We start from the raw sequence: 9,671 nt of genomic DNA on the forward strand, positions 1-9,671 counted from the left end.
ACTCCATCTTTGTGGTGGAAAGAACTTTGCCAAGAAGGCATTCACTAGCTTTTCCCAAGAGTCCAGGCTTTCTTTAGGTTGAGAGTCCAACCATATTCTAGCTCTGTCTCTTACAGCAAAAGGGAATAGCATCAGTCTATAGACCTCAGGGTCAACCCCATTAGTCTTGACTGTGTCACAGATTTGCAAGAATTCAGCTAAAAACTGATGAGGATCTTCCATTGGAAGTCCATAGAACTTGCAATTCTGTTGCATTAGAGAAACTAATTGAGGCTTAAGCTCAAAGTTGTTTGCTCCAATGGCAGGGATAGAGATGCTTCTCCCATAGAAGTCGGGAGTAGGTGCAGTAAAGTCACCCAGCACCTTCCTTGCATTGTTTGCATTATTGTTGTTTTCGGCTGCCATGTCTTCTTCTTCTTTGAAGTATTCGGTCAGGTCCTCTAAAGAGAGTTGTGCTTTGGCTTCTCTTAGCTTTCTCTTCAAGGTCCTCTCGGGTTCAAGGTCAGCTTCAACAAGAATGCCTTTGTCTTTGCTCCTGCTCATACGAAAGAGAAGAGAACAAGAAAATGTGGAATCCTCTATGTCACAGTATAGAGATTCCTTGAGGTGTCAGAGGAAAAGAGAAATAGAAAGAAGAAGGAGAAGAAGAATTCGAACTTTAATTAGATAAGGTTCGAATTGTGCATTGAGAAGGAGTGGTACTCCATAAATAGAAGGATGTGAGAAGGAGGGAAGTAATTTTTCGAAAATTAATTAAAATATTTTGAAAACATTTTTGAAAAACACTAATTGATTTTCGAAAAATAAAAGTGGAAAAGAAATCAAGTGATTTTTGAAAAAGATTTTTAAATTAGAAATCAAAAAGATTTGATTGAAAACTATTTTGAAAAAGATGTGGTTAAGAAGATATGATTGGTTTTAAAAAGATGTGATTGAAAAGATATGATTTGAAAACAATTTTAAAAAGATATGATTTGAAAACAATTAAAAAAAAGATTTGGTTTTAAAAATTAATGACTTGCCTAACAAGAAAAGATATGATTCAAACATGAAACCTTCCTCAACAGAAAAGGCAAAAAATGTTCAATCAAATCATTAATTGTTAGTAAGTATCTTTGAAAAAGGAAAGAAATTAATTTTGAAAACATTTGATTGAAAAGATATGATTTGAAAAAGATTTAATTTTGAAAAACTTTGAAAACTTGAAAAAAATTGATTTTGAAAACAAAATCTTCCCCCTAGCACCATCCTGGCGTTAAACGCCCAGAATGGTATCCATTCTGGCGTTTAACGCCCAAAATGCACCCTTTTTAGGCGTTAAACGCCCAACCAGGCACCCTGGCTGGCGTTTAAACGCCAGTCTGCCTTCTTCACTGGGCATTTTTGAATGCCCAACTTTTTCTGTATAATTCCTCTGCAGTATGTTCTGAATCTTCAATTCTCTGTATTATTGACTTGAAAAGACACAAATAAAAAAAATATTTTTGGATTTTTAATAATCAAAATGCAACAAGAATCAAATAACAATGCATGCAAGACACCAAACTTAGCAGTTTGTATACTATTGACACTATATGAGACACATAAACACTCAAGTCAAAAGAATTCAAAGATCAGAGTAAGAATTCATCAAGAATTACTTGAAGATCCTTAAGACACATGAATGCATGCAATTGACACCAAACTTAAGATGAGACACTAGACTCAAGCAAGAAACATCAAATATTTTTGGTTTTTATGGTTTTTGTGAAATTTTTTGTGATTTTCGAAAATTAAGTGGAAAAAGATATCAAAATTCTTAATGAGAATTCCAGGAATCAGTGCAATGCTAGTCTAAGACTCCGGTCCAGGAATTAGACATGGCTTCACAGCCAGCCAAGCTTTCAAAGAAAGCTTCGGTCCAAAACACTAGACATGGCCAAAGGCCAGCCAAGCCTTAGCAGATCACTGCTCCAAAAGCAAGATCAACAAGCTCTTGTGATGATAAGTTGAAACCTCGGTCCAATGAAATTAGACATGGCTTTACAGCCAGCCAGATTTCAGCAAATCATCATGAAACTCTAGAATTCATCTTCAAGAATTTCGAAAAAAATAAATGCCTAATCTAAGCAACAAGATGAACCGTCAGTTGTCCATACACAAGAACAATCCCCGGCAACGGCGCCAAAAACTTGGTGCACGAAATTGTGATCAATACTTTTCAAAACATAAACAATCCCTAGTAATGGCTCCAAAGACTTGGTGCTCAATACCATGGCATAAACACAACTTCGCACAACTAACCAGCAAGTGCACTGGGTCGTCCAAGTAATAAACCTTACGCGCGTAAGGGTCAATCCCACGGAGATTGGTGGTATGAAGCAAGCTATGGTCACCTTGTAAATCTCAGTCAGGCAGACTCAATTGGGTATAGATGATGAATAAAGCATAAAGATAAAGATAGATATACTTATGTATATCATTGGTGAGAGCTTCAGATAAGCGTATGAAGATGCCTTCCCTTCTGTCTCTCTGCTTTCCTACTGTCTTCATCCAATCCTTCTTACTCCTTTCCATGGCAAGCTTGTGTAGGGTTTCACCGTTGTCAGTGGCTACCTCCCATCCTCTCAGTGAAAATACGTCCCTGATGCTCTGTCACAGCATAGGCTAATCATCTGTCGGTTCTCGGTCTGGCCGGAATAGAATCCAGTGATTCTTTTGCGTCTGTCACTAACGCCCCGCCTTTCGGAGTTTGAAGCACGTCACAGTCATTCAATCATTGAATCCTACTCAGAATACCATAGACAAGGTTAGACCTTCCGGATTCTCTTGAATGCCGCCATCAGTTCTTGCCTATACCACGAAGACTCTGATCTCACGGAATGGCTGGCTCGTTTGTCAGGCGAGCACTCGGTTGTCAGGCGATCAACCATGCATCATGCAATCAGAAATCCAAGAGATATTCACTAAGCCTCGAATGCTTATAGAACAAGAATGGTTGTCAGTCACCTTGTTCATAGGTGAGAATGATGATGAGTGTCAATCATCACCTTCATCAAGTTGAAGAACAAGTGATATCTTGGACAAAGAACAAGCGGAATTGAATAGAAGAACAATAGTAATTGCATTAATACTCGAGGTACAGCAGAGCTCCACACCTTAATCTATGGTGTGTAGAAACTCCACCGTTGAAAATACATAAGAACAAGGTCTAGGCATGGCCGTGAGGTCAGCCTCCCAAATGATCTAAGATAGCATAAAATTAGAAGATAGCTACCAAGATTGTCAAATACAATAGTAAAAGGTCCTACTTATAGAAAACTAGTAGCCTAAGGTGTACAAAGATGAGTAAATGACATAAAAATCCACTTCCGGGCCCACTTGGTGTGTGCTTGGGCTGAGCAATGAAGCATTTTCGTGTAGAGACTTGTCTTGGAGTTAAACGCCAGCTTTTATGCCAGTTTGGGCGTTTAACTCCCATTTAGGTGCCAGTTCCGGCGTTTAACGCTGGAATTTCTTGAGGTGACTTTGAACGCCGGTTTGGGCCATCAAATCTTGGGCAAAGTATGGACTATCATATATTGCTGGAAAGCCCAGGATGTCTACTTTCCAACGCCGTTGAGAGTGCGCCAATTGGGCTTCTGTAGCTCCAGAAAATCCACTTCGAGTGCAGGGAGGTCAGAATCCAACAGCATCTGCAGTCCTTTTGAGTCTCTGGATCAGATTTTTGCTCAGATCCCTCAATTTCAGCCAGAAAATACCTGAAATCACAGAAAAACACACAAACTCATAGTAAAGTCCAGAAAAGTGAATTTTAATTGAAAACTAATAAAAATATATTAAAAACTAACTAGATCATACTAAAAACATACTAAAAACAATGCCAAAAAGCATACAAATTATCCGCTCATCAATCTTGCCATGCCATGTATGTATTTTATCTGATCATGCATAATAGTTATCCTTGCATAGTTGAACCCTTCCTGCATATCACATTGTTTATGTACTGAATGGATATTTTTGTACTCATTTTTGTAGACAAGATTGCAAGAGGAACATGATAGATGCCTGATCTACTTGGAAGCGAGTACTAGGAAGCCGCTGATAGCCACAGCAAAAAAGCAACTTCTTGAACGCCATATACCTGCCATTCTTGATAAGGTTGTGACTGTTACCAGCTTCATGATTTTTCTGGGTGTTCAATTCCCTCCCCCTTCTTTTTTCACCTTACATAGCTTGATTATTATTAGGGGTATAGTGATTTCATTTGATTTTGACTTTAGTTTGATTATTGGGTCTTTATTGATCAATCGATCAATTAATTAATTAATTCAACACAATTTTGTTCTGTTCTTGATTTTCTCTGTTCTTGCTATGGTTTGTTGTTCTTCACTGCTATTTATTTATTGTTCTTGGCTTCTTGTTATTAATTGTTCTTGATTTTCTATTCTTAATTTTTTGTTTTTCATTGTTGCTATTTTTTGTTGATTTTTAATAATTTGTTGTTCTTCAATGTTGGCTGCATCTACTGTTATTTTCATTTTGAATTTGTTAATTATTGATTTTAATTTATTGGTTCTGTTATTTTTTGTTCTTGATTTTAATTTTTTATGTTCGCTGCTGTTCTGATGACTACTATTTTTTGCATTTAATTTATTGTTGATTAAATAATTTATTGTTTTGTTTTTGGTTTTGATTCACTGATGTGCTGTTATTTACTGATGTTATTTTTCCGTGACTTTTTTGCAGTTTGACCACAGTATAAGTGACAATATTGGTAAAACTGAAGGTGGAATTGGCGGACATGTTCTTTGTGCAATTGATATGCCAAGTTTTAGGTGTTTGCATTTTTCATTTTTTTTAATTTTCAATGTGAAATGAGGTACCGAGATGTGTATTTTTCACTTTTGCTTGCTTAGTTTACTAAGTCATCTTATTTCAAGCTATTGAAAAGATAGAGTAGGTATTTGATCAAGCCCAAATGCTTAGTTATTATTAGGTTAAGCTTCAATACTTACTTTCTTGAAACATGGTTTGAACCTTTTTAAACGTGTATAATTTTGATGAACTAATTTATTTTGTATGTGATATTTTTTAGTTCAATGACTAAAATAAAAAAATAATTAGGTTTATTTTAGTATAGCGACATACATGCTGTTGATGATGGAGACAAATTAAAGACTCTATTGCGACTATAACATTTATGAGATATCTATCGATTTATTACTAGTTTAAAAGGAAATTGCGATGATATTTTGTGATAGTATTATAATTAATTGATTATGTATTATTTCTTAGCAAGTTAACGACTATATTATAACTCTACTTTCTCGTTTAAAATAGCTATTATTTAGCGACAAAATTATTACAAATTTGATTAAGGATTTTCAAAGATTAGCTACAAAATGTGACAGATTTGCAATCATATTAGCGGATAACTTGCGACGAGTTAAGTTCAAAAAAATTATTCACTAATTAGCGTCAATTAAGCATTCCATTTTGTCTACGAAGTTAGCTTGTATTTAGCGATGAGTCTGCTGCAGTAGAGTTTGTCGCTAATTAGCGACTACCGTTTAGTCTATTTCTTCTATGGAATTAGCTTTTACTTTAATGATGGATTTGCGACTATCTATTCGGTAGCTAAAAAACTTTCCAATGAAATAGCGACTGTTCTGTTTGCCTCTCTGATCTGCGACTTGTAATTAGCAAGAAAAGCATTAGTTGCTACGCGGTAGCTAATTCATCCCAAATTATATTTTGCGTCAAATTAGCGATGATTTTATGACTCTTTTTGTTGTAGCTAATCGACCATATTCTTGTAGTGCTTGAGGCATCTCAGAGATTTCATTATGAGTGGGGTCTCTTGTTTGCTCCATCCTTTTCTTAGTGATGGGCTTGTCCTCATCAATGATGATGTCTCCCTCTATGTCAACTCCAACTGAATAACAGAGGTGACAAATGAGATGAGGGAAGGCTAACCTTGCCAAGGTAGAGGACTTGTACGCCACCTTATAAAGTTCTTGGGATATAACCTCATGAACTTCTACTTCCTCTCCAATCATGATGCTATGAATCATGATAGCTCGATCTATAGTAACTTCGGACCGGTTGCTAGTGGGAATGATTGAGCGTTGGATAAACTCCAACCATCCCCTAGCCACGGGCTTGAGGTCATGCCTTCTCAGTTGAACCGGCTTCCCTCTTGAATCTCTCTTCCATTGAGCACCCTCTTCACAAATGTCTGTGAGGACTTGGTCCAACCTTTGATCAAAGTTGACCCTTCTAGTGTAAGGGTGTTCATCTCCTTGCATCATGGGCAAGTTGAATGCCAACCTTACATTTTCCGGACTAAAATATAAGCATTTCCCCCGAACCATTGTAAGCCAATTCTTTGGGTTCGGGTTCACACTTTGATCATGGTTCTTGGTGATCCATGCATTGGCATAGAATTCTTGAACCATTAAGATTCCGACTTGTTGAATGGGGTTGGTAAGAACTTCCCACCCTCTTCTTCGGATCTCATGTCGGATCTCCGGATATTCACTCTTTTTGAGTTTGAAAGGGACCTCGGGGATCACCTTCTTCATGGCCACAACTTCATAGAAGTGGTCTTGATGCACCCTTGAGATGAATCTCTCCATCTCCCATGACTCGGAGGTGGAAGCTTTTGCCTTCGCTTTCCTCTTTCTAGAGGTTTCTTCGGCCTTAGATGCTATAAATGGTTATGGAAAAACAAAAAGCAATGCTTTTACCACACCAAACTTAGAAGGTTTGCTCGTCCTCGAGCAAAAGAAGAAAGAAAAGAGTAGAAGAAGAAGAAAATGGAGGAGATGGGGGGGCTTTGAGGTTCGGCCAAGGGGGAGAAGTAGTGTTTAGGTTGTGTGAAAATGAAGGAGTGAAGATGGGTTTATATAGGGGTTGAGAGAGAGGGGTAGGGTTTGGTCATGTATGGGTGGGTTTGGGAGGGAAAGTGGTTTGAATTTGAATGGTGAGGTAGGTGGGGTTTTATGAAGGATGGATGTGAGTGGTGAAGAGAATGGTGGGATTTGATAGGTGAGGGGTTTTTGGGGAAGAGGTATTGAGGTGATTGGTGAATGAGTGAAGAAGAGAGAGAGTGGTGAGGTAGGTGGGGATCCTATGGGGTCCACAGATCCTGAGGTGTCAAGGATAATGCATCCCTGCACCAAGTGGCGAGCAAAAATGCTCCTTTTGCCAATCCTGGCGTTAAACGCCGGGCTGTTGCCCATTTCTGGCGTTTAACGCCAACTTGGTACCCATTCCTGGCGTTAAACGCCAGTCTGTGCCCCTTTCTGGCGTTAAACACCCAGAATGGTGCCAGACTGGGCGTTAAATGCCCATTTGCTGCCCTTACTAGCGTTTAAATGCCAGCAAGCTTTTCCTCCAGGGTGTGCTGTTTTTCTTTCTATTTTTCATTCTGTTTTTGCTTTTTCAATTGATTTTTTTACTTCACATGATCATCAACCTACAGAAAACATAAAATAACAAAGGAAAATAGATAAAATATAACATTGGGTTGCCTCCCAACAAGCGCTTCTTTAATGTCAGTAGCTTGACAGTGGGCTCTCATGGAGCCTCACAGATACTCAGAGCCATGTTGGAACCTCCCAACACTAAACTTAGAGTTTGAATGTGGGGGTTTAACACCAAACTTAGAATTTAGTTGTGGCCTCCCAACACCAAACTTAGAGTTTGACTGTGGGGGCTCTGTTTGACTCTGTTTTGAGAGAAGCTCTTCATGCTTCCTCTCCATGGTTACAGAGGGATATCCTTGAGCCTTAAACACAAAGGATTCTTCATTCACTTGAATGATCAATTCTCCTCTGTCAACATCAATCACAGCCTTTGCTGTGGCTAGGAATGGTCTGCCAAGGATGATGGATTCATCTATGCACTTCCCAGTCTCTAGGACTATAAAATCAGCAGGGATGTAATGGTATTCAATCTTTACCAGAACATCCTCTACAAGTTCATAAGCATGTTTTCTTGAATTGTCTGCCATCTCTAGTGAGATTCTTGCAGCTTGTACCTCAAAGATCCCTAGCTTCTCCATTACAGAGAGAGGCATGAGGTTTATGCTTGACCCTAGGTCACACAGAGCCTTCTTGAAGGTCATGGTGCCTACTGTACACGGTATTGAGAACTTTCCAGGGTCCTGTCTCTTTTGTGGTAATCTCTGCCTAGTCAAGTTATCCAGTTCTTTGGTGAGCAAGGGAGGTTCATCTTCCCAAGTCTCATTACCAAATAACTTGTAATTTAGCTTCATGATTGCTCCAAGGTATTTAGCAACTTGCTCTTCAGTGACATCTTCATCCTCTTCAGAGGAAGAATACTCATCAGAGCTCATGAATAGCAGAAGAAAATCCAGTGGAATCTCTATGGTCTCAGTGTGAGCCTCAGATTCCCACGGTTCCTCATTAGGGAACTCATTGGAGGCCAGTGGACGTCCATTGAGGTCTTCCTCAGTGGCGATCACTGCCTCTTCCTCCTCTCCAAGTTCGACCATGTTGATGGCCTTACACTCTCCTTTTGGATTCTCTTCTGTATTGCTTGGAAGAGTACTAGGAGGGAGTTCAGTATCTTTCTTGCTCAGCTGACCCACTTGTGCCTCCAAGTTTCTAATGGAGGACCTTGTTTCAGTCATGAAACTTTGAGTGGTTTTGATTAGATCAGAGACCATGGTTGCTAAGTCAGAGTGGCTCTGCCTTAGAACTCTCTGTCTGTTGCTGAGAAGATGATGGAAAAGGCTTGCTATTGCTAAACCTGTTTCTTCCACCATTATTATTGTTGAAACCTTGTTGAGGTCTCTGTTGATCCTTCCATGAGAGATTTGGATGATTTCTCCATGAAGGATTATAGGTGTTTCCATAGGGTTCTCCCATGTAATTCATTTCTTCCATTGATGGGTTCTCAGGATCATAAGCTTCTTCTTCAAATGAAGCGTCCTTAGTACTGCCTGGTGCAGCTTGCATTCCAGACAGACTTTGAGAAATCATATTGACTTGCTGAGTCAATATTTTGTTCTGGGCCAATATGGCATTCCGAGTATCAATCTTAAGAACTCCTTTCTTCTGATTCGTCCCATTGTTCACAGGATTTCTTTCAGAAGTGTACATGAATTGGTTATTTGCAACCATTTTTATGAGTTCTTGAGCTTCTGCAGGCGTCTTCGTCAGATGAAGAGATCCTCCAACAGAGCTATCCAATGACATCTTGGACAGTTCAGACAGACCATCATAGAATATACCTATGATGCTCCACTCAGAAAGCTTGTCAAAAGGACACTTTCTGATCAATTGTTTGTATCTTTCCCAAGCTTCATAGAGGGATTCACCTTCCTTCTGTCTGAAGGTTTGGACTTCCACTCTAAGCTTACTTAATTTTTGAGGTGGAAAGAACTTTGCCAAGAAGGCATTGACTAGCTTTTCCCAAGAGTTCAGGCTTTCTTTAGGTTGTGAGTCCAACCATATCCTAGCTCTGTCTCTTACAGCAAAAGGGAATAGCATAAGTCTGTAGACCTCAGGGTCAACCCCATTGGTCTTGACAGTGTCACAGATTTGCAAGAATTCAGCTAAAAACTGATGAGGATCTTCCAATGGAAGTCCATGGAACTTGCAATTCTGTTGCATTAGAGAAACTAATTGAGGCTTAAGCTCAAAGTTGTTTTCTCCAGT

The 9,671-nt window shown here is 39.0% G+C and overlaps 1 non-coding gene across 1 annotated transcript; it reads left to right on the top strand.

Annotated features, from left to right (window-relative positions):
• The first annotated feature begins 9,263 nt into the window (after positions 1–9,263).
• Positions 9,264–9,371, top strand: LOC130937636 (small nucleolar RNA R71). The gene has a single exon (XR_009068846.1). It is a non-coding gene; the product is annotated as a small nucleolar RNA R71 (small nucleolar RNA).
• The last annotated feature ends 300 nt before the right edge of the window (positions 9,372–9,671 follow it).

The sequence above is a fragment of the Arachis stenosperma genome, chromosome 6 (genome assembly GCF_014773155.1).
Source record: "Arachis stenosperma cultivar V10309 chromosome 6, arast.V10309.gnm1.PFL2, whole genome shotgun sequence".
Classification (NCBI taxonomy): Eukaryota; Viridiplantae; Streptophyta; class Magnoliopsida; order Fabales; family Fabaceae; genus Arachis; species Arachis stenosperma.